The sequence below is a fragment of the Dendropsophus ebraccatus genome, chromosome 11 (assembly GCF_027789765.1).
Source record: "Dendropsophus ebraccatus isolate aDenEbr1 chromosome 11, aDenEbr1.pat, whole genome shotgun sequence".
Taxonomy (NCBI): Eukaryota; Metazoa; Chordata; class Amphibia; order Anura; family Hylidae; genus Dendropsophus; species Dendropsophus ebraccatus.
In genome coordinates, this window is record NC_091464.1 from 17,808,105 (window position 1) to 17,833,700 (window position 25,596).

Sequence of the window (25,596 nt, forward strand, 5' to 3'; positions counted from 1 at the left end):
GAGGACAAGTCAGAGATCATCTCAACCCACGTTGAGGACTAGGAGAGTCACAGTGCAGGACAGTATCTACAAAGCAGAAAGCTAGGAACTGATCCGGATAGAGCAAAGTTGCTAGAAGCCTATGAAATCTATCTCGCAGAGGGGGTGTCAGCAGGGAAGCCTCAGCATTCCACTCATCCCAGGTAACAAGGTCTGGGGCTTGTGTCACCCAGTAGGACGGGTCCCCGGACACTGGTAGGGCAATAAGTGGTTCATTCCAACAAGAGTCGATGCACGGGCACAAGTATTCTCTTTCAAGTATTTTTCTATTTCTACCTCATCCTACAACATCCCGGCAGAGCACAGTACTAATTGGGATGGGACTCTCACGACATCCTCCTCTCTACTCCTCTGACTCTATACTCTCAGCACACAACTCAGTCCACACGACTGTACTACCTCTCCTCCGCTCACTACAGATTTGGAACCTAACTTATCAAGTGTCTTATCAAGTATAAAGTATTGTTTCAAGGTAAAGCTTTATGACCTGCTGTACATACGCAGTCTTCAAGTAAAGTAGACTTTATTTATGTTAAAGAGATTCGCCCTGCACCAGCAAAGTACATGAACACTCCTTGGGTCATCTCGCCTTTCTGTGTTTGGCAGTGCCAATAGTCCCTGCGGCACCCCCCAAGGCCCCCCACGGCACCTCATGCGGCTCAGCTGCGCCCCCGCGACACCGTCAGCTCTGCTATATCTATAGACTATAAAATGTACCCGGCGCTGCCTGGGTATAAAGTGTCAGTGTGTTAATTGGATTTGTTCCAAGGTTGCCCAGGAGGCCAATCTATGCCCTTGTTTTTTTTGTTATGTAATATGTATATTACTATGAATTTATGAAATTTTCATTTTGTTATTTTTTTATAAGATAAAATTGTGATATATTTTAATATAAATATCTCCTGTAATTAATTCGCCTTCACAAGCATTAGATATATAGGATATCATTAATTTGCCTCCACAAACATCAGATATATAGGATTCACTCCTAGAGAGCCTACATACGATTTTAGATTTGTAATTTAGTTCCATGTAAAAATTTCAAGTACTTATCAGCTGCTGTGTGTCCTACAGAAAGTGGTGTATTCTTTTCAGTCCGACACAGTGCCCTCTGCTGCCACCTCTGTCCAAAGCAGCAGCAAATCTCCATAGAAAACCTTTCCTGCTCTTGACAGTTCCTGACATGGACACAGGTGGCAGCAGAGAGCACTGTGTCAGACTGAAAAGAATACACCAGCTTCTGCAGGACATACAGCAGCTGATAAGTATGGGAAGACTTGAGATTTTTAAATAGAACTAAAATACAAATCTACGTAACTTTCTAAAACCAGTTGATTTAAAAGAAAAAGATTTTCACTGGAGTACCTCTTTAATTCTTACATAAAATATGCTAAAACTGGGGGGGAAGCATTTCAGCAGTGACATTAAAACCTTTTTTTTTGCACTTACGCAATTAACTGTGCTAAAAATAGAAAAGAAAGATATTTTTTGTTTGGCAATTAACTGTGCAAAATTAGGAATGCCATAATTTAATAGTTCAAGCGATTCTGTACGCAATGATACCAAATATGTTTATTTTATTTATTTTTTTCATAAAATGGGAAAAGGGGGGAAGGTGATTTAAACTTTTGATATGGGATGGGATTTTTTATTATTAAAAATAACTATTTTTTTTAAACTGTAATTAAACTGTATTACCTTATAGCCCCACTATACACTTTACTGATCTCTCATTGAGATCAATGCTGTATACATATACAGCACTGATCAATAAGAGCAGTGCTTGATTACTCTGGGCTGCTGGAGTCCAGAGCAATCCATGACTGAGCCGGAATCATAGTCATTGTGACGCTGAGGACCAGCCGGATAAGAAGCAGGGATCGCACCTCTGTGATTACATTGGGGGACACAAGGGATGGCTTGTTTATAGCCATTTAAATGCAGCAATCATCTTTGACAACTGCATCTTAATGGCTAATCAGCCATATACATATAATATCTACTGTATGTATATGTGCATGTGTGTATTTACTGTATGTAGTGTGCCTATTTTTGTGTGTATGTATATGCGCATGACTATCTACTGTATATATATATATATATATATATATATATATTACACCTACACACTATAATATATATATATATATATATATATATATATATACATATACACATACAGTCATGCCCAAAAGTTTTGAGAATGACACAAATCTTATATTTTCCCATGATCTGCTGCCCTCTGGTTTTTATGTGTGTTTGTCAGATGTTTTTATCACATACAGAAATATAATTGCAATCATATTATGAGTAACAAAAGCTTATATTGACAGTTAGAATGAGTTAATGCAGCAAGTCAATATTTGAAATGTTAACCCTTCTTCTTCAGGACCTCTGCAATTCTCCCTGGCATTCTCTCAATCAACTTCTGGACCAAATCCTAACTGATAGCAGTCCATTCTTGCCTGGATGCCTGGATGCATCTAACACTAGTGATGAACTTAAATTGAAGCATATGTTTTGGTCTAGCGCGAATACCGTACTATTCGCTTGTCATTAAATTAAGTATTTTACCCTCTTAATTTTTTTCTCTCATTCTTAGAGCCAAATTTTCTTCACTAAGTTGTTCCATGTATCCAGTTTCCATGTATCCAGCTTTCCCCCGCCTGTATATGTATAAAAATTAACCCGAACATCTCCCATTGACTTTAAACCGAACTTCACTACTGTTCAAGGTTCAACTCGACTCGAACATTTTACTGTTCGCTCGTCACTACTGCCTACTATACAAGATGCTAGGAAAGCTGGGTGACCGCCATTATACTGCGTACTATACAAGATAGTAGGAAAGCTGGGTGACCTCCATTATAATGACTACTATACAGGATGCTAGGAAAGCTGGGTGACCGCCATTATACTGACTACTATACAGCATGCTAGGAAAGCTGGGGGACCGCCATTATACTACTATACATAATGCTAGGAAAGCTGGGTGACCGCCATTATACTGCCTACTATACAAGATGCTAGGAAAGCTGGGTGACCTCCACTATACTGACTACTATACAAGATGCTAGGAAAGCTGGGTGACCACCATTATACTGACTACTATACAAGATACTAGCAAAGCTGGGTGACTGCCATTATACAAGATGCTAGGAAAGCTGGGTGACCGCCATTATACTGACTACTATACAAGATGCTTGCAAAGCAGGGTGACTGCCATTATTCAAGATTCTAGGAAAGCTGGGTGACCTCCATTATACTGCCTATTATACAAGATGCTGGGAATGCTGAGAGACCTCTATTATATTGACTACTATACAACATGCTAGGAAAGCTGAGTGACCTACAACTGGGGTCAACTCTGCTACATCACTGCCGACTCAACTCTACTACGTCACTACCTTAATTCTGCTACGTCCCTACCTTACTACCTCAACTCTGCTACATTACTACCTTACTACCTCAACTCTGCTATGTCAATATCTCAACTCTGCTACCTCAGTTATCCATTGAAAGAAATGAAGTATTTTACCCTCTTATTTTTTTTTCTGTCATTCTTAGCCAAATTTTCTTCACTAAGTTGTTCCATGTATCCAGTTTACTCTTCTGGATTGTAATTCCAGCTTCTTTTCACCTGTATAGGTATAAAAATTAACCTGAACATCTCCAATTGACTTTAATGGGGTTCGAGTTCGAGTCGAACCTCAAACCGAACACCACTACAGTTCAAGATTCGAACTCGAACATTTCACTGTTCGATCAACACTAGTTACAAGGGGAATTATTATTGTTTAAAGCAACTCTGTACCCACAATATGACCCCCCCCCCCCAAACCACTTGTACCTTCGGATAGCTGGTTTTAATCCAAGAACTGTCATGCGGTCCATTCGGCAGGTAATGCAGTTATTGTCCTGAAAAAGTACTTTTAAATTTGATGCCTGTGCCAAACGGGAGTTCATGTGCCCTACCTTTGCACCACCCCTCCGTCCCTCCTCCCCACCCTTTTCATCATTAGGAATGCTCCAGGCAGATTGCCTCCTATTCCCCACCTGTGGCAGCCCGGCACATGGACTGGATCGTTAAGGACCTGTGCAATGTTCAGCATGGTGAAAATGTTTCAGTGGCATTCCTAATGCTGAAGAGGGTGAGGAGGAGGGACGGAGGGGTGGTGCAAAGTTAGGGCACAGATACTCCCGTTTGGCACGGGTTTCAAATTTTAATGTATTTTTTTAGGACAATAACTGCATCACCTGCCGAACGGACCGCAGGACAGATCATGGATTAAAAGCAGCTATCCGAAGGTACAAGTGGTTTGGGGGGTCAGATTGTGGGTACAGAGTCGTTTTAAGGGGCATTATTAATGGCTACAGAGGTCACTGTTTAGGACTACAGGTGGCATTATTACTAACTAGAGGGGACATTGTTATTGAGAAAGGGGGCATTATTATCTGACATTACTTGAGCACTATTACTGGGACTTACATATCAGTCCCATTGTTATGGGGGGGACCTGATCTGGGAATTAAATGCTGACAGAGACTTTATACAGAGCCTATAGCGGCAGTATGATCTCAGCTTTATTTTGTCAGATTTTGGGGGTTCTCAACTGGAACATCTCATCACATGGGGGTTCTTGGATTATAAAGGTTGAGAAACACTGCATTAGTTGCTTTAGGGACAAATTTGAAAGACTAATTAAAGGTAATCCCCAGAAACCCTTCTCTGACCCTGTCTGGATGATGAAGCGTTCCTACTAGAGATGAGCGATCCGGGTTCGGGTTCGAGTGAATCCGAACCCGAACGTTCGGTATTTGATTAGCCGGGGCTGCAGAACTTGGATAAAGCTCTAAGGTTGTCTGGAAAAGATGGATACAGCCAATGACTATATCCATGATTTCCACATAGCCTTAGGGCTTTATCCAACTTCAGCAGCCACCGCTAATCAAATGCCGAAAGTCCGGGTTCAGATCAACTCAAGCATGCTCCAGGTTCGCTCATCTCTAGTTCCTACATTATGTGGGGTGACTCCTTTATAACCTGGTTTTCTAAGGTATGAACAACTTTTTATTCCAATGGAAATGATTAAGATTGAAATAAAAGCTTAAAGCCCAACTGTCCTTTTGAAATTGACACATCACATGGACATGTTAAAAAACCAGACCATTATATCAGGTAAATATGCTTTATTATAGGTAAGGCACAATGGATGATAATGTGCTACTCAGAGATAAAACATTGTGTTTTATTAACCATCAAGAAGACCAGTTACAGTGCTTAATAAACCACCAAGCAAATCTCTTTTTTCTTCATTTTCCCCTTCATCATCATCATCTTCTTCTTCCTCCCCTTCCTCCTCTTCTTCCTCCTCTTCTTCCTCTTCACTTTCATCTTCATCTTCCTGTCTTCTCCTGTGTTAGAAGGCAATATATACAGTATATATACATATTTAATAAAACATTCTGCTAATTGTTTCTACATTGTCAATAGAAAGGTCTTGAGGGCTCAATCAGTTTTAATTTTTGCTTTCTAAGGGCCATAACTCTGTTAATTTTCAATTGTTCGTTTCACAAATTCACCATTAGACTATGTTCACACACTGTCTTTTTTAAGGAGAAAAAACTGTTGTGTTTTTTTATAATGACGTACATTAATAATGATCATGAACAACCGTTATTTATAAAACAATGTCCGTTATTTTGCCTAAAAAGACGTCATTTTTTTAAATTCTCTTTATCTGGGCCATCACCAGTAGTTTTAAACTGTACCATATTTTTGTAAATACTAGACAATTACGCATGCAGCGATACCTAATATTTAGGGATAAGCAAACTTTTGAAAAGTTTGGTTAGGTTCGGCAAACTTTTCTGAAGTTCAGATTCGTACCGCCCCCTTTAATAGTTAATATTTAATTTAAAAAACGAAGTTTCTTTCTAAAAAAGCTATTAAAAATGAGTAAGAACAAAAATTGAGATGTAACCTGTCCCATATGGATAAATGTTTGTGGACAGTATGACTTAATTGAATGGAATACACACTAATTAAGTATAAACGATAATTGAATATTAACGGTAGTTCAATGTGGAAGCAATTCATAAGATTACATTCAGCGGAGCACACACTGAAGCAGCGATGTAATCTGCTGTCCCATTTCCCCCGAAAACTATGGCTGTATTTTTTTCCCTTTATTTTAAGATGTGTGAACAATATCCCCCAAAACAGCCGTATGTTATGGCTGTAAAAAGGGCCCTAAAAGATGAGATGAGAGATGAGTCGAACTATCATAGAGAATAACGGAGCCCTGGACTCTCCTGTCATTCTCTATGGGTGTTGGACTCATCTCTCAGCGCGCGCGCCGGGCTGCAGTGGCTGATATCTCCGTGACCCGACCATCTTCAGAAGCGGGACCCGGCGCGATGAGGTGAGTATAGGGGGTTCTAACGGGGGGGTCGGGAGCCTGTCACCCCGTCACCGGGGGTGACAGGTTCCCTTTAATCCATTGTTTCCATCATAATATATTATTACTTACTCTTTTTCACAGATGGAAAGGGAAACCAATCCTAGAAGTAGTACAAGCAAAAGGGATTTCTTCAAGAAAGCCATGACTGGTCTGGAAAAAATGTTTTTGATGAGTCAAAAATGTTGCCTCTTCTTTAAAACAAGTGTGAGATATTTTCCTATGTGGTTAGTTTCCTATATATTGTAGTAATGTGATATACTTATCTTCCTATGCTGCTTATATATTATGTACATGTCTCGCTGGGTTGTAGAGATTGTCATCATACCCACCTGTCCCTGTCTGCAATGTGTTCACAATCTAATTACCAGTAGGCTATTTTTAATTAAGAGAGTAGTACAGTAGCTGAGGGAAACCCACATACATTGGGGAGAACATACAAGCTTTCCAACATCAAATTGCTATGCTAAAATGTACTCCATGAAAGGGGTTGGCCACTTTATAGTACAGTGTAATCACTATAAATACTGATAGCAGCAAACTGTGTACCTCATGGAACTAAAACAATACACCCCCTCCTACAGGCTGTGCAGTCCTGCTCTGTGGTGAGTCTGTCCATAAGTTGGCCAAACATGGAGGAGCATGTGACCATACCACGCCCCCCCCCAATGTCCACCACTGAGCCTGTATAGGCCTATGGAGGACACTAGAGGCAGGTCATTGTCACATGCTCCTCCATGTCAGCCATCTTATGGACAGACTCACCACAATGCTGGAGGAGGGGAGCCCGATTTTAGCTCTATGGGGTACACAGGGAACTGCTGTCAGTAAGTGCAGTGAGTACACTTACTTATACTACAAACAAAACAGCTTTACTATAAAGTGGCCAACCCCTTTAAATATTTTCACTTAACTAGTGGTGTGCTGTGGCTATTTTTGCTTGTATGGATTATGAATGCTGAGTCAAGGTTCCCAGGTTATCTGCACCTACATTACCGTTTTGGACGTGCTGTTTTTCTTCTCTGCCATTCTAATATGTAGCTTTGCGAAAATGGTTTGATGTCACTAGATATTAGGAAATGACTTTTATACCGGTTCTAATTTTTTCAAATAGTTTTGTGGAATGTGCCATAAGCATACTCCTTACTTCCATACAGTGAGCCACTTTCAATCTTGAGGTAGCCCATGACTGGTCACCAAGAGATTACTTCAGGCATAGCGGAAGCCATTTCCTCTATTCCCTTTACCTATTCAGGAGTGAGCAATATATTCAAGAAAAGTTGCTCTTATCCAGGTGAGCAGAGCTCTATAAAATGGAGATGATAGCACTGGTACTGACCCGTTATTGATTCTAAACCTACTGGCAGAGTCTCTTTACTTAATATATAGAAGGATTACATACCGTGTGATAAAGAACGTGCTGAGCACAGGTGGATGGATCACCAAAGAATGGGTTACTTCTTGGATACCCAAGCTGGTTAATATACCCGTAACTTGGGGGTTGGGGTCATTAATAAACAAATAACATTTGTTTATTGTTCTCATGTCCATGTACATGATTTACATATTTGTGCAAATATTCCTTTGTATTAATATGCCCAGGAGTTAATGAAGCTACTCTGGAGCCCGAAAATAACACCTCCTAGATCTGAATAAATTAAATATTCTCATTGAATACTTTGTTCTGTTCAAAGTTGAATGTGCTGACAACAAAATAACACAAAAATCATCAATGGAAATAACATTTATTAACCAATGGCGGCCTGGATTTGGAGTCACACAAAATTACAGTGGAAAAACAGCCTCCAGGCTGATCCAACTTTGATGTAATGTCCTTAAAACAAGTCAGAATGAGGCTGAGTATTGTGTGTGGCCTCCACGTGCCTGTATGACCTCCCTACAACACCCGGGCATGCTCCTGATGAGGTGTATGACCTCCCTACAAGGCCCGGGCATGCTCCTGATGAGGTGTATGACCTCCCTACAAGGCCCGGGCATGCTCCTGATGAGGTGGCGGATGGTCTCCTGAGGGATCTTCTCCCAGACCGGGACTAAAGCATCTGCCAACTCCTGGAAGTCTGTGGTCCAACGTGATGTTGGTGCATGGAGCAAGACATGAAGTCCCAGATGTGTTCAATGGGATTCAGGTCTGGGGAACGGGCAGGCCAGTCATGGCTTCAATGCCTTCATCTTGCAGGATTTGCTGACACACTCCAGCCACATGAGGTCTAGAATTGTCCTGCATTAGGAGGAACCCAGGGCCAACCGCACTAGCATATGGTCTCACAAGGGGTCTGAGGATCTCATCTCAGTACCTAATAGCAGTCAGGCTACCTCTGACGAGTACATGGAGAAAAAAATGCCACCCCACAACATTACTGACCCACTGCCAAACCGGTCATGCTAAAGGATGTTGCAAGCAGCAGATCGCTCTCCACGGCGTCTCCAGACTCTGTCACATGTGCTCAGTGTGAACCTGCTTTCATCTGTGAAGACCGCATGGAGCAAGTGGGGAATTTGCTAATGCTATTCAAAAGTGACCAAAACATCAGCCAGAAAGCATAGGCACTGAGAAGTGGTCTGTGGTCTCCACTTGCAGAACCTCTCCTTTATTGAGTGTGTCTTGCTAATTGCATGTGATATTAATTGTCAATCAGTGTCGCTTCCTATGTGGACAGTTTGATTTTACAGAAGTTTGATTTACTTGGAGTAATATTGTGTTGTTTAAGTGTTCCCTTTATTTTTATTTTTTTAGCAGTGTATAAATATATATGTAAATACAGTAATAGCTCTGTTTCTTATCCCCTCAGTGTTCAACCACTTCAGTATCTGAATTAAATTTGCCCCTGAAGTTTTGTTCGGTACTTGAACATTGTTAAGTATCCGGACAAAATCAGGGGAGATAACTGTCAGCTGAACTATTGTGCAGCTGACAGTTATTGAGGTGTTTGAACACCAAGGCTTACAGGAGCAGGGATTCCCATCACAATGACAAGAGTCCCTGCTCTAAACCATGCTCTTGCATAGTGATGTCCTCCCTCTCCAGGAGGCCAGTACACCCAGTTGCACAGGAGACCTGAACCCGCCTGGGGAGAAAAAAGTCACAGTCCTCCGATACACTGGCATCCTTCACAGCGTCCCCTCAAATGTACAGGAGGATGGATCACCAAAGAATGGGTTACTTCTTGGATACCCAAGCTGGTTAATATACCCGTAACTGGGGGGCGTGACCGGAAGGGGATGTGAGCGGCCGCATGAGCTGAGAGCTCCGCTCTGCACTGCCCGTTTATAGCGGTAAAATACACCTTATTGTGACCCAAACCACCCGAAATGAGCAAAAAGGGGCCTAAGAAGACGGTGGTGAAAAATCTCCGGCCAGCGAGCCCAGCTGTCACCACACTGGACACGTACCTGCGGCCCGTGGCCTCTCAGCTGGGATCCAAGATGGCGCCGACGCCTCTGAGACGGACGCGCCGGGCGTCCGATCTGGGCTCTCCTTCCACAGACTTGCTCCCGCAGCCTCAGGTGAGAGGACCGGAGGATGACTCGCCTCGCGCCACCCCACCGAGATCCTCTGTGGTGACGGAGGCCCCGGAGAATGGCGGACTGCGCCCATCGGCTGCCCAGTTCGTGCCAGGGGACCACGTGACGAGCGACGGTCATGAGGAGAGCCCAGTAAGAGCCACAGCAGGTCAGTCGTCCCACGACCCCAGGGGGCCCCAAGACGGAGGACATATACATGAAGGGGCTGTTTTGCCACCTCTGCCCCAGCGCCTTCCTGCACAAAAATTAAGCAGCACTGCAAGCCCCACGTCTGAGCCTCAGACCCCAGCAGTGCACAAAATGGCCGACCAGCGTTCTCGCCAGCCACCTAGAGCTACAACCCCTGAGGATAGTGGGGACTGGTGGTCTTCCCAATCTACCACCTCGGATAGAGAGGCCACTGCTGCCTTGCCTACTGCCCCATGGTCTCAATTCTTGCATAACCTTCCTACTAAAGAGGACTTTCGGGCTCTAATCACTGAGGTGAGAGAGACTTGTAAGGCCGAAATTGCTACGGTCCGCCAAGATATACAATCCATGAGGCAGAGAATTGAAATTGTTGAGGAAGACCACGACCATACACGCAAGTACATAAGTGAACTCCATACTACTATTTCTGCACAGCAAACAATTATGGGAGAGTACCAGCGACATTTAGAGGACCTGGATAATAGGGGCCGCAAGCACAATATACGCATTAGAGGTCTCCCTGAGGCTACCAGGGATGTGGATATAAAATGCACGGTAGAAGCCATCTTCCACCAGATTCTGGGAGCCCCAGTAGGCCACAAAATACAACTGGACAGAGCCCATCGGGCCTTGAGACCCAGAGATGCATCTTCCCTGCCACGGGACATTATATGTTGTGTTACAGACTACAACACCAAAGAGACTATTATGGCGAAAGCAAGAGAACTGAGGGAGATAGATTTCGACGGGGCCCCTCTACAGATCCTCCCAGACCTCTCCTGGGTTACCTTACAGAAAAGGAGACTTCGCCCGCTGCTGCAGATCCTGCAAAACCTAAAGATCCCATACAGGTGGGGCTTTCCGTTTAGTCTCACAGCTAGGAGAGATGGAAGGTCGGCAACTTTGAGAACGGCAAACGACCTGGAGAAATTCTGTGATATTCTGGATATCCCCCCTCCACGCCTGATGAACTGGGAGCTTACCCCCCCCCACCCCCCCCCCACCCCCCCCACCCCGGTGTGGACACCGGCACAGTCCCGGAGAAAGCGCACAGCGCAGAGGTCCCCACAACACCACCCACGATCTTCAAGGCAGATGAGCCCGGACTGACTTATCTGCTTGCCACATCGATGATCTCCATACCAGATCCAACACGGAGGATCTTCATTGTTGACCAATTGGGGTTTTGGGTCTTATTACTTTGAATACCGCTTTAGTTGATGATGCAGTTATTAGGCAGTGTTTAGAAGTGAGGGCCCAGCTCAGTTTAGAGTTACATGCCATGGTTACTGTTCTTAAACATGGTTTCTTTCCCCCTTCGATAAGTTAATTGTCATAGGATTCAATTCCTTGCTCTCCTTCTGATCATATCCCCCCTAGATCCGCTGAGAGATGAGGAGTCCTTACCCTCCTACTGTCCTTTCCATGAAGGATCTGGTCCTCAGTCCTTCCTGATTTGGGCTGTTTTCTCTTATCGGATACCGAGGAGTTACAGGTTATCCCCTTGGTATAATTGTTCATTTATTTTACTTTTTTGTTCCAACAAGTTTGTTTGTGACTTTGATGTTGTGTTTTGTCAAACCCCTGGTCTTGTCCTTGGTTTGTCTCCCTACTTGTTCCCACAGGATATGTTGCCGAAGGCCTTGTTGTGGCCTGAAAGGAACGGAACACCTGCTTGGTCGTTTCCTGATTGGACGCCATGCTCTTCACAACAGGTGAGGGCTCGCTGGGACCCTGACCTGCCATATTTCATGCCCTGCTACGCAGAGCTCAGATACAGTGTGATTTTTTTTTTTTGGGACGTTGCTCACCCGGACCATGGTGCGATTACTCAGTTTCAATGTGAAAGGTCTCAACTCTGATATTAAGAGGAGACTGCTTCTAAAAGAATTATCCACATTGCGTGCAGATATAGCATTTCTTCAGGAGACGCACCATGACCAGGCGAGCAACTTCAAATTTGCCTACTTTAAATACCCCACAGTCTTCTTAGCGCCAAAAGACAAAAAGAGAGCAGGAGTAGCTATACTTATTGGTGCCCTCGTGGCCGATTTGTTATACTGACAGGAACCCTGGGGGGGACTACAGTGACACTATGTAATGTCTATTCACCCAATGGTGGACAGACGAGGTTTCTTGCAAAGGTGCTTGCTAAACTCTCCCGTCTCCCCCCAACATTACTTTTGATGGGAGGGGACTTTAATATTGTCCCTTCCGAAATTTGGGACAGGCAGACCATCTCCCATGCTCAATCCCCGCGAGGGACTACCCAACTATCCCTGGCCTTTCGCAGGCTGATCAGACAGCATCAGATGTATGACTTATGGCGAGTCTGCCACCCTATGGAAAAAACTTTTACTTTCTTCTCCCACCCTCATTCCACTCACATTCGTATAGATCTCTTCCTCAGCAATATTCTAGCCCTGAGAGCTACTGCATCCTCAGAGATTCATTCCATTACTTGGTCGGACCATGCTCCGGTGACCCTTGATTTGTCCCTCCTCTCGCAACCTACTAGGGTGTGCCATTGGCGACTTAACGAGGGCCTACTGAAGCATCGTCCGCACAAGGAAAACCTAGCGGCGGGGCTGAAGGAATACTTCCGCTTGAATGAAGGTAGTGTTAGTTCCCTGGCCACGCTGTGGGATGTCCACAAGACAGTATTTCGGGGTAACTGCATCTCTGTCTCCTCCCATATCAAAAAAGATGCACGGTTACGTGTCACCGAACTGATTCAGCTCCTACGTACTAAGGAGGCCCATATGCTTCGGCTCCCGTCTATCCCGTTACTCCGCGACATAGTGGCAATACGCAATGAATTGAAAGATCTAGCCATGTCTAAGGCCAGTCGCCTTCTTTCATTCACAAAGCACAAGTACTATGATAAGGCGAACAAGGCCCATACATTGTTGGCGTCCAAATTGCGAGACCAAACTGTTAAAAAAGCCCCATATGCTATGAAAGATGGCCAAGGTAATCTCCACTATGACCCTTCAGGTATTGCCACTATCTTCACGGATTACTACACATCTCTATATTCCCTTCCTACTAACCTCCCAGATGACCCCCACGACAGAAATGATCTCCTCCGGTCTTACCTTGACTATTGTAACCTACCAAGACTCTCCTCCACTGACTTAGATTCCCTCAATGCACCCTTCACCGCAGAGGAACTAGAGGAGGTAGTTAAGGACCTTCCATCTGGCAAGTCCCCTGGTACAGATGGCCTGCCATATGCCTACTATAAATCGTTTCGAGATATCCTACAACCTCACATGCTCTCCCTTTTTAATTCTTTCTTGAGCGTTGACGAGCAAATTCCTTCTGTGATGTTGATTTCATTTATAACGGTCATCCCCAAACAAGGGAAAGACCCTTCTGACCCCGCCAGCTATAGACCTATATCTCTGCTTAATGCTGACTTAAAAATTTTCACCAAAATATTGGCGGTGCGTTTGGGGGCCCTCTTGCCGAGTCTAGTGCATGCCGACCAGGTCGGACTTGTGTTGAACCGGCAGGCCGGTGATAACATTAGGCTACCATAGACTTAATTGAGGTATTGAATAAAACGCACTCTCAGGGCCTTCTCCTAGGTCTTGACGCGGAGAAGGCCTTTGATAGGCTAAGTTGGCCCTTCCTATTCATAGCCCTGCAGTCCTATGGAATCTCAGGGGCCTTTCTCCAGGCCGTTCAGGCTCTCTATTCCTCTCCTACGGCTAGGGTTAAAATGCCCCATGCAACTTCTACCTCTATACCAATCTATAACAGGACTCGGCAGGGGTGCCCCCTTTCGCCGCTTTTATTTATTTTAAGTATAGAACTGTTAGCTGCGCGGATTCGCCTGTCCCCCGACATTCAGGGGATACAGGTCAGAGATAGGGAGTTGAAATTATCCCTATTTGCAGACGACATTCTGTTAACCCTACGGAACCCTTTGGTCTCTCTCCCCAACCTCCATACCTTGTTGGAGGAGTATGGTGCTCTGTCAGGTTACAAGATCAACTCTCGTAAGACCGAGGCCCTCCCGGTAAATTTGCCCACCTCTTTAATCCAAACACTTCAGCATTCCTACCCTTTCCGCTGGGTCGATACTACTTTAAAATATCTAGGGATTAACATTATCCAATCCTTTTCCACATTTTATAAACACAATTTTCCACAGTTTTTCCGAGATGTCTCTGCACAATTTACTAAATGGTCCGCCTTACCGCTGTCCTGGATTGGGAAAATTAATGCGATTAAAATGAATATTCTACCCCGATTCTTATATCTACTGGAAACTCTTCCCGTCCCTATACCGAACACTGTGCTGCGTAGGTTCCAGGGATCATTAATGCACTTCATCTGGGGTGGACGTCGTCACCGTATAGCTAAAACGGTATTGTGTGCGAGACGGTCCTCTGGGGGTCTCTCGGTACTGAATGTATCTCTTTACTATCTAGCTGTCCACTTGCGCAGGATAGCTTCATGGACATCTCTGTCTGCCTACAATAAATGGACCGAAATTGAAAAACTGTGGATGGCTCCGATCCACCCCACTGAGTTGATATGGTCCCCGCAGTACTTGGGAACACAGCTTGGCTCCTGGGCCCTATGCGGCACAGCAGAGACATTTGGTTAATTCTGTATACTGATCTTTTGCAGAATAGCTATGACCGGGCCACCATACTCTCCTGGCAGACAGCCCAACTGTTTCACTTTGCAGATATTGTTTGTCCCATCACGAGGCAGGTTTTGCCTTTCCGAACCCTCAGAGAGAGATTCGAGCTACCCCCAGGGGCTGCACTATATCACGAGCAGGTGTCTTACTTTGCCTCAGAAATTACGAATAATAGGCCATTCCCAAAACCCACTGGGTTTGAGCTCCTTTGCAAGAGAACTTCCTCCACCAAGGGCCTTATATCTGAGATCTATACTATCCCTATTACCCCCCCAGCTGATAACCCGACACGTCACTCATACATGGCCAAATGGGAACAGTATTTATGTAGACCTATTTCCCCTAAACTGTGGCAGGTGATCTGGTCCCAAGCGGCCAAATCCTCCTCTTGTATGAGAGGAGAACCAATACAAAATCCTAATGCGGTCCCAATAAAGAATTTGTGGCACTCACCGTCTTCGTGAAATAAAATAGCCTTTATTGCATGGCGGCTCGGTAAGGACGCTGGCAAAGTGAATGGGCTGCAGCCGTTTCACGCGCATGCGCAGCACGCTTCCTCAAGGCCCTACACGTCACTTGTAAGTCCAACCTTTATCATCACATCACAGGTGTCTTAATTAACAACATACATAGTACAAAAGTATATACATAGGACAAACAAGTTAAAAACAATGCACTAGCCAGTATATATTTATAAAACAATGAACTACCGATGTATTCCGTGAAGATCTAATCGGTCATTTAACCCCAGTGGGCCCAAAGCATCAGTTCTTAAAATTATTTGTGTTTCTCTTTTTAATAGCATATTATGTCTATTTCCTCCATGCTGTAAATTACGTATGTGTGTCAGACCAGTAAAGCATAAGTTTTGTGTATTGCCTCCATGAACTTCCTGCATGTGTGCAATAAATCGCGGGCATCCTTAGCCGGTCTGAACAGACCTCAAGTGTTCGGAAAACCTTTTAAACATAGGGCGTATGGTTTTACCCACATAGTAACAGCCACAACTACATATCATTGCATACACTACGAAAGTAGTGCGACAAGTAATAAATTCCTTAACATTCCACTTTATACCGCCTAGTTGTACTGTGTTGTCATTGTGTAAATGTGTACAGTAACGGCAATGGCCACATTTGTAATTTCCCGGTTGTACTGTTTTAGAGAGCCAGTGTTCATTATTCTGTCTTGTGGATGTAACGCGTCCCTTTACTAATTCCTAATGCATTGGTACCATACCCCTGACCTTCTTCACCGCTTGTTCCGCACTATCTCTTCTACCTTATGGCGATGCAACGCAGATGTGGGTACTCTTCCGCATGTTTTTTGGGATTGCCCAGTTCTCAAGCCTTCTTGGGTGGGAATCCAGGGTCTATTGCATGCAATTCTCCATGTGACCATACCTCTGGACCCCCTAACATACCTACTCGATGTGCCTCCCAAGAACATGCGGAAACCTGCGACCCGACTTCTCCTATATATACTTACAGCGGCCAAATGTCTGATAGCGAAATATTGGAAGCAGTCCTTAATCCCCTCAGCAGTAGAACTTATTAACAGAGTGCAGGAGGTCAGGAGGTGTGAGTACTTATCTGCTTCCAATGAGGACCGTGTAGAGTCTTTCAACAAAATATGGTCCTTATGGGACACCTATTACGAACTGTTCCGCTCCACAGCGACCACTCCTGTGCCTGTTGTGCCTGTAGATTTGTGTTGTCCGGTATTATGTGTTATATGTGTTTAGTTTTGCTCCCACTTTTTGGGACTTTAAGTTGCACTTGGTTGTTCTGGAAATTCTGACTCCCTTTTTGGGAACCTAGATTCGTACCCGGATTGTGTCATATGATATAATTCTTGTCACCCAACAGGATGTTTTGTGCCTCACATGTCCGGGCCTCAGCGTCCTGACTCCCAATATAACATGGGTATGCCTGTACTTGTTATTATTTTACTTATTACTTCATTGATTAATGCCTGGTGTAACTGTAATCTATGTTTGTACGGAAAAATTCTTATAAATAAACAATTTATTAAAAAAAAATATACCCGTAACTTAGGGGTTTACATTAGGGGGTTACATTTGTTTATTGTTCTCATGTCCATGTATATATTGGGAGTCACATGATTTACATATTTGTGCAAATATTCCTTTATATTAATATGCCCAGGAGTTAATGAAGCCACTCTGCAGCCAGAGGCAAATTATAGAAACGCGTGTGTGTATATATGCTGCTCAAAAAAATAAAGGGAACAGTCAAATAACACCTCCTAATCTGAATAAATTAAATATTCTCATTCTCAAATATGCTCGTGCACTCCACCTGTCCCACCCAGGTGGTGTAATTACTCTTGCTGGTATTAGACGGATCTTGCATGCCCAGAGCATAGGCGTATTTCATGCCATGGAGAGGCCATAGGACTGTCCCGAGTATGAGGCCACCCCTAACGTGGTGGGGCAGTTTACGCCATTTTCAAGTGGTAACTAAGAGCCTCATTATTTTTATGGAAGGGGGGGGGCTGCTTTTAACTATTTTCATGTCTGTATTGGGTCTGCATCTTGCCATTGCGGTGAGCTGTTGCATTTTTCTGTGTTTTTGTGTGTTTGCAAATTCGGCCATAGCAACGTGCTCCTGCCTAGTGTGAATGGTGTATTAGGAGAGCTGACCAAATTTGTCCCTTTTTTTTCTGTATTCTCAGTGAATATTTTGTTCTGTAAAAAGTTGAATGTGCTGACAACAAAATCACACAAAAATCATCAATGGAAGTCACATTTGTTAACCAATGGCGGCCTGGATTTGGAGTCACACAAAATTAAAGTAAAAAAACACACTCCAGGCTGATCCAACTTTGATGTAATGTCCTTAAAACAAGTCAGAATGAGGCTCAGTATTGTGTGTGGCCTCCACGTGCCTGTATGACCTCCCTACAAGGCCCGGGCATGCTCCTGATGAGGTGTATGACCTCCCTACAAGGCCCGGGCATGCTCCTGATGAGGTGTATGACCTCCCTACAAGGCCTGGGCATGCTCCTGATGAGGTGTATGACCTCCCTACAAGGCCTGGGCATGCTCCTGATGAGGTGTATGACCTCCCTACAAGGCCCGGCCATGCTCCTGATGAGATGTATGACCTCCCTACAACACCTGGGCATGCTCCTGATGAGGTCTATGACCTCCCTATAACACCTGGGCATGCTCCTGATGGGTGGCCGATGGTCTCCTGAGGGATCTCCTCCCAGACCTAGACTAAAGCATCTGCCAACTCCTGGACAGTCTGTGGTCCAACGTGATGGTGGATGGAGCAAGATATGATGTCAGAGATCTGCTCAATTGGATTCAGGTCTGGGAAATGGGCAGGACAGTCCATAGCTTCAATGCCTTCATCTTGCAGGAACTGCTGACACACTCCAGCCACATGGCTGGCATTGTCCTGCATTAGGATGAACCCAGGGCCAACCGCACAAGCATATGGTCTCACAAGGGGCCTGGGGATCTCATCTCGGTACCTAATGGCTGTCAGGCTACCTATGATGAGTACATGGAGAAGAAAATGCCACCCCACACCATTACTGACCCACTGCCAAACTGACATCTGCCAAACTGACATCTTCACGCTGACCCAGTGTCCTCCACGTCCAAGATAAACTTGTCTCTGGAGTGACAGACCGCTCAGCCAATCACTGACTGAGATGGGACAGCACTCTTTCTTGTTTTTTATATAAGAGCAGCAATATATTAAAATTTGTCTAATGCCGGATGACCCCTTTAACATCTTGTTTCTGCTGAAGAAGTAGGAAGGATTAAAGGGGTTATCCAACGCTACAAAAACATGGCCACTTTCTTCAGAGTCAGCAAAACTCTTGTCTCCAGTTTGGGCACAGGTATTGTAACTTTCCATTTAAGTGAATAGAGCTTAATTGCAAACCGCACCTGAACTGGTGCCGTCTGTGGAAGAAAGTGGCGATGTTTTTGTAGCGCTGGAAAACCCTTTGGAATAAGGAGAGGTCAGTACTGCCCAAGATGGTGTATGGTGATCCACCGGGTGATGTTATTAATGGTGGTTGTGTCAGCTCAGCCAAAGGTGGTATTTTCGTGACGCCAGTGCTTGTCCAGCACACAGAAGTGATGTTGGTGCCTGCTTTGTTTAGGTGGCTAGCTGTGTTCCCCAATGGTCGGTGACCTGCCGGGTTTGTGTGGGTCCCTTGGGCTCTTTTCACGGTAGTCCTGATTTGCATCTGACCCACCCGGACTATCGGTACTGCCAACCACAGAAAGGGGAAAAATAATCCAAGGTGTGCAGTTTGTCTGTATGGGTGCTGGTGCGTACAAAGTATGACAGAGTCCCAGTGTTGTAGAAATAGAACAGCTTTTCTGAGCTTTTTCCTTAATAATACAATACACTTTGGCAGAATAGAAATCTTTGATACAGACTCTAGTGCTCAAACTCGTGCTTAAGGAGGTGTTTGGAGAAGTAAAATAGAAGAGTGGTGCTTGGAGAGTTAAGCAGAGGAGAAGAGTTTGTCGGAGGAGCCCCAACCCAGTGTAGCTGTGTACCCTGCCGAAACTTGAAGAAATACTTTATAGTGAAATATCTGTACTTGTGGTTATGTTTAGACTGTGTCTGACCCCATTGTGCCCTACAGTGTCGAGTGACCTGTTCTTTCAGGGTACTACAAGCCCCAGCCCTGATTATCTGAGCTTAGCTAAGGATTTGAGGGTGTCCCAGTTATTTGCACTGCGAGATAGGATACGTAGACCTTCTTTACGGTAGCTTTGTTCTATCCCAGCTAGTTACTCTTGTGTTCAGGATACTGCCCTGCGCTTTTTAGACATGTTCTCAGTATGGGTTAGGTTGTTCCTGGACTCTTCTCCCTTTAAAGTGCTTAGCACTGCATATTGAATGAAGAAATAGTAAAAGAAGAACTGGTTGTCTCTAGCTGCATCTGTATACACTGAAGTCTAGACTAGACTGCTCTGCTCACTTCCTCCCACACGGAGCTAACTAATTCCTCCTACCGGGGTGAGTGTGTGAGAAGGGACAGGATAGGTTGAGAACAAGAGAGCACCTCCTAAAGGGCAGCACAAAAACATGGTACAAAAACAACATTAACTCAATACTAACTTCAGCTGTGCAATACATAAATATATAGAACACTGATACCTAGTGCGTGGAACTGCAAAGTACCTCATCACCACTTTAACCTGGAGTAAAAGCTTTGTGAGAGGTGCATAGGACACTTAATAGTGGGACACCACAGGTGAAAGATCAGAAAATAATACATCACCTAGTTAGGAGTCTTAACTTAGTCTCAAATGGGTTACAATTGATCTATAACTTAAACTTGTATTTTTATTGACTTTATAAATAAACTGACTACAAATAAAAAGCGTTGTTTGGGTTGCGGGTGAATTTTATGGAAAATGTAAAATGTTCCTGCTTTACAATTGAAGATCAAACCACTGCTTGTATAAATCCCTTAGGGAGAATAAAAAGTAAATTGTAAAAAATAAAATTGCTTTTCAATACTAAAATGTGGAAGAAAAAATAAACTAAAAACACTTATTGTATTTCCATATATAGAGATGAGTGAAGCATTGAACGAAGCAAATTTAGCAAAAATTTGTTTAAAAGGTTATCTGTCTGCACGGTGTCCTCTCCCGTGTCTTCAGCCATTCGCTCAGACATTCACTAACTAAGGGACAGCGCCACGGCCAGTCATTGGCTAAGACACGTAAGAGGATGCCGGGGGAGCACCAACAGGTATGTATTCATTCATTAAAGTGTAACTGTAGTTTAAAAAAACTTGCATAAATCAATAGTAGAAGTGATTTTAAGAAATTACTGTTACTGAGAAAGGGGGCATTATTATTTGACGTTACTTGAGCATTATTACTGGGACTTACATATCAGTCCCATTGTTATGGGGGAGGATCTGATCTGGGAATCGACTGCTGACAGAGACTTTATAAGAAGCCTATGGCGGCAGTATGATCTCGACTTTATTTCGTCAGATATAAACCTTGGGGGTTCTTGACTGAAACTTCTTATCAGATGGGGGTTCTTGGCTTAAAAAGGTTGAAAAACACTGCATTCAATGCCGGACTGGGCCACGGGAGGATCGGAGGGTCCTTCGGTGGGCCCCTCCCACTGCTCATTGACTGTCCAGTGGCTGGGCCCCAGACAGTGATACAGTGCTGCTGTCACCACATGACTAGACCCCAGTGTCAGATGCAGCAGCACTGTATGAATGTTTGGTAGCCCTGCCTATATACATGGGGGGGATGTTGCACAGAGGGGCCTATATACATGGGGGGATGCTGCACAGAGGGGCCTATATACATGGGGGAAGGATGCTGCACAGAGGAGTCTATATACATTGGGGGTATGCTGCACAGAGGGGCCTATATACATTGGGGGGATGCTGCACAGAGGGGCCTATATACATGGGGGGATGCTGCACAGAGGGGCCTATATACATTGGGGGGATGGCTGCACATAGGGGCCTATACACATTAGGGGGGGGGTGCTGCACAGAGGGGCCTATATACATGGGGGCATGCTGCACAGAGGGGCCAATATATATATATATATATATATATATATATATATGGGGATGCTACACAGAGCGGTCTATGTAAATTGGTGGATGCTGCACAGAAGGGGCTATTCATGGAGGGGATGCTGCACAGAGAGGCCTATGTATATGGAGGGTATGCTACACAGAAAGACCTATTCTATATAAAGGGGATGCTGCCAGGGCCGGCGTCAGCACCCGGCATACTCGGGCAATTGCCGGGGCCCACGGCCGCCCAAGGGGCCCCCGACACTTGCCCGAGCAGTGAGCCAGACACCCGCTGCATCACCGACACCCGGGGGGGCGGGTGCTGCCGACCCCAAGTCCGGGGGAGGGCTGGAGGGGCTGGGGAAGGACCTGCTGTGTTTGCTGCACTGGGGAAGGACCTGAGGTGACGTCATAAGGGGGCGGGGCTGAGATCGGGAGAGGATGCAGGTGGATGAAGGACCTGTGATCATTGTCATGTGACATGAGGGGGCGGGGCTCACTTATAACTTCCCTCTGTATGCTGTGAGTTTTAATCCTCCTCTTATATCTCCTTCTGTAATGTCCTCTGATCTCCCATAATAACAGGCTGGCCATGCTAGGAGTTGTAGTCCTCTTATATCTCCTTCTGTAATGTCCTCTGATCTCCCATAATAACAGGCTGGCCATGCTGGGAGTTGTAGTACTCCTCTTATACCTCCTCCTGTAATGTCCTCTGATCTCCCATAATAACAGGCTGGACACGCTGGGAGTTGTAGTCCTCTTAAATCTCCTCCTGTAATGTCCTCTGATCTCCCATAATAACAGGCTGGACACGCTGGGGGTTGTAGACCTATTATATCTCCTCCTGTAATGTCCTCTGATTTCCCATAATAACAGGCTTGACCCGCCGGGAGTTGTAGTTCCCTGGTATACCTCATGTAATGCCTCCTGATTGTAACTCTATTCTAGCCTGCTCTATGGTGAAGAAGCTAGAATACAGACTCCAGGGGGACGACCTCCTTCTAGCAACTCCATTCTAGTCCATTCTAGCATGGATGCACTCTCACCAACAGGCGCAGAGCGATGACGTCATCACGACTGCTGGTGGATCCACAAGGCGCACACAAGGGAGAAGAGACCCTTCCCCCACCCGGATTAGTGAGTATGATTTTATTTTTTTATTTTCTTGTGCTGAGGGAGAGCAGGGGGCATTACTATGGGGCAGGGGGCATTACTATTGGGCAGAGCAGGGACATTACTATAGGGACATGGCAGGGGGCATTACTATGGGGCAGATCAGGGGACATTACTATAGGGGCAGGGGGCATTACTATTGGGGCTGAGCAGGGGGCATTTCTATGGGGGCAGAGGGCATTACTATTGGGGCTGAGCAGGGGGCATTTCTATGGGGGCAGAGGGCATTATTACTATATGGAGGTCACAGCATGGGGACATTATTACTATATGGGGGGCACAGCACGGGACCCCACACCTCCTTACTTTACTGCACATGACACCAAGCAGCGGAGTTACTACTGTATAGGAGCCTATGGGTGGGAAAAAGGGATGGAAGTTGCTGGAAATGTGCGGAGCCTAAGATGTTTGTCTGACAGGTCCTGAAGAGATGAATTGTAGCTGGAAGAAATCATCATGGTGGTCTGGGCCAGATGGAGAGGAAACGGAGAGCGATCACCTCAGATCAAAGAAGACGTCACCAGTGAGTTACTGAATTACGTTTTTTTTTCGGTAGGTTTGGTAGGTGTGCCCCGAAGTGTGCTATACAAAGGGGCCCGCTGAGGCTCTCTCGACCAAGGGCCCACAAAAACCTGGAGCCGGCCCTGGACCCCTCTCCCTAGCTCAGTGACAGCCTGGTCACTGGGGGTGGCTGTCTGACCTGACTGGATAGAAAAGGAAGAATTGGTCTCCTATGCTGGCTGTCTGTGTCGGTGCAGAGAGGAAGGGGAGGGAGGCCCAGCACCACAGCAGAGCCGACACAGCAGGTATGACTGGAAGCTGTGTGTGCCCTGTCCCCTCCAATACAGCCTGACCTCCTGACCCCTCCACTGCTGGCCTGGGATGTGACATCTACTAGAGAGAAGACAGATACAGGAGGTTAGTGTGTGTGTGTGTGTGTGTGTGTGTGTGTGTGTGTGTGCGTGCATGCGTGTGTGTGTGTGTATATATATATATATGTGTGTGTATTTATGTGTGTGTGTGTGTGTATCTAATCTGCTCTGTATGTACAGCACATGTGCCCTGTATAGGTATGGAGGGATCTTAGAAGCTGAGCCCAGTCTATGCCCAGGGTTGCCAGCTGTCATCAGTGACTGGCATTCTGTTGTGGTATAAGCGTCCCCACAGCGAGCCTGTACACATATTCACCTTGCTGGAGAAGCAATAGAAAACCCCAAGATGCCATAGTTATAGCTGCAAGCTGGAATACATACCATAAGGATTAGTATACACTACTTACATTATTACTGCAGTGTACTGTAAAAAGATGTAAAAAAAAATTAATCCACCGTATAAAAAATGAAAATCACTACTTTTCTCTTTTTTTTCAAATAAAAAAATCCAAACAAAAATATATATGAGTGTATGTTCACACTATGGAATACGTTCGGAAATTTCAAGCAGAGACCGCGCGGCAGACTCCACTTGAAGTTCCACCTGTCCTATTGACTCTCAAGCTCAATTCTTTAGGCGGACGGTGGATTGAGCTTGAGAATATCATAGAGTCAATGGGACAGATGAAACTTCAAGCAGAGTCTGCCACACGACTTCCACTTGAAATTTTTGAGTGTATTCCATAGTGTGAACATACCCTGAGACTATAGAAACTATATATATCTATAGAAATGTCTGAACTAAACAAAAACTACACTACTTCTCTGCACGGTGAACACCATAAAAAGAATATATCCGTGCAATGTATTCATAATTAGTACATATGTGCTGTATATTGCTGCTAGTATATATCTATATATGCATATATCTGTTTATGCAGTTGGCTACATAGATTTCTTAACTACTATTCGTTATTGGGGGGGGGGGGGGTGCCATTTAAATTCTCGCCTCGGGCAGCAGAAAACCTAGAATCGGCCCTGATGAAGGGTATGCTACACAGAGGGACAGGGGGACACTGCCTAGAAAAAAAATCTATTATATGGGACACAGAGGGACAGACTATTTGGAGGCACACACTGTGGGTAATCGCTTATATGGGGGCACAGAGGAAGCACAGTTACCATGGAAGCAGATGTGGACTTTGAATAGAGATGAGGAAAATGTTGGGGTGAGCAGTCTAAAATATTTGTCTGGGAGATTCTGTGGAGATGCACTGTGTCCAGGAAAAGTCTTCATGATGGCCCAGCAAGATGGAGAAGAAAGTGAAAAGTGAGCGGCCGCAATCAAAGAATGTGAATCACTTGTAGAAGACTCCCCCTGTGAGTCACTGGATGTAACTGCACTGTAATCACTTACATGGTGTGCAGAGCCTGTGTACCATTAGTATCTACCGCTAAATGGATCAGTGTATTAGGGGATATTGGTATTTCCAGATGTTTGTGGATATTTCTGGATGTTATTTAGTAATGGCATGGAGGTGGTGGTGAAGGGGTTGTGATAATATTTTTTAATTATATACTCGTATTGTTGGTCTTGGTATACTGGATATTGATAATGGTATGGTGGTATTAATCACTAAAAATAATTTTTGTTTTGTAAATTGGTATTATTCTTGGTATACTGATTTGGTTAGTACAGTGTGACGGTATGGTGAGAATTCTGAGGTCACTTCCACACACTGAGCCCTGACAATCCTCTGATAACAGCTGGCACTGTAGAGATTTATTGCTGGACCTTCAGGTCTGATGGTTGTGACCCACAGATTGCAGCCACCAGGATTCTCTATATAACCATCATTTTTAGGCTATGTTCACACGTCGTGAGAGACCGGCCGTTCCGTGACCCCGGCCGGGTCACAGAACGGCCGGCCTCTGCATGGATCATCCCGGCCGGTACTTAAGTACCAGCCGGATGACCCTGTCTGGATGATGAAGCGTTTCTTTAGGTCACTTACATTATGTGGGGTGACTCCCTTATAACCTGGTTATAAGGACTGAACAACTTTTGAATTCAATTGAATTATGAAGATTGAAATGA

General features: G+C 44.8%; 1 long non-coding RNA gene across 1 annotated transcript in view; it reads right to left on the bottom strand.

Annotated features, from left to right (window-relative positions):
• Window positions 1-5,289: 5,289 nt before the first annotated feature.
• The window catches only part of LOC138767665 (uncharacterized), a 44,621-nt gene continuing 24,314 nt past the window's right edge, over window positions 5,290-25,596 (bottom strand). Inside the window, exons 4-5 of the long non-coding RNA XR_011358833.1 lie at window positions 6,573-6,653; window positions 5,290-5,454 (exon numbers count right to left, since the gene is read on the bottom strand). This is a non-coding gene — a long non-coding RNA (uncharacterized lncRNA). The remainder of the gene's footprint in view (window positions 5,455-6,572; window positions 6,654-25,596) is intronic.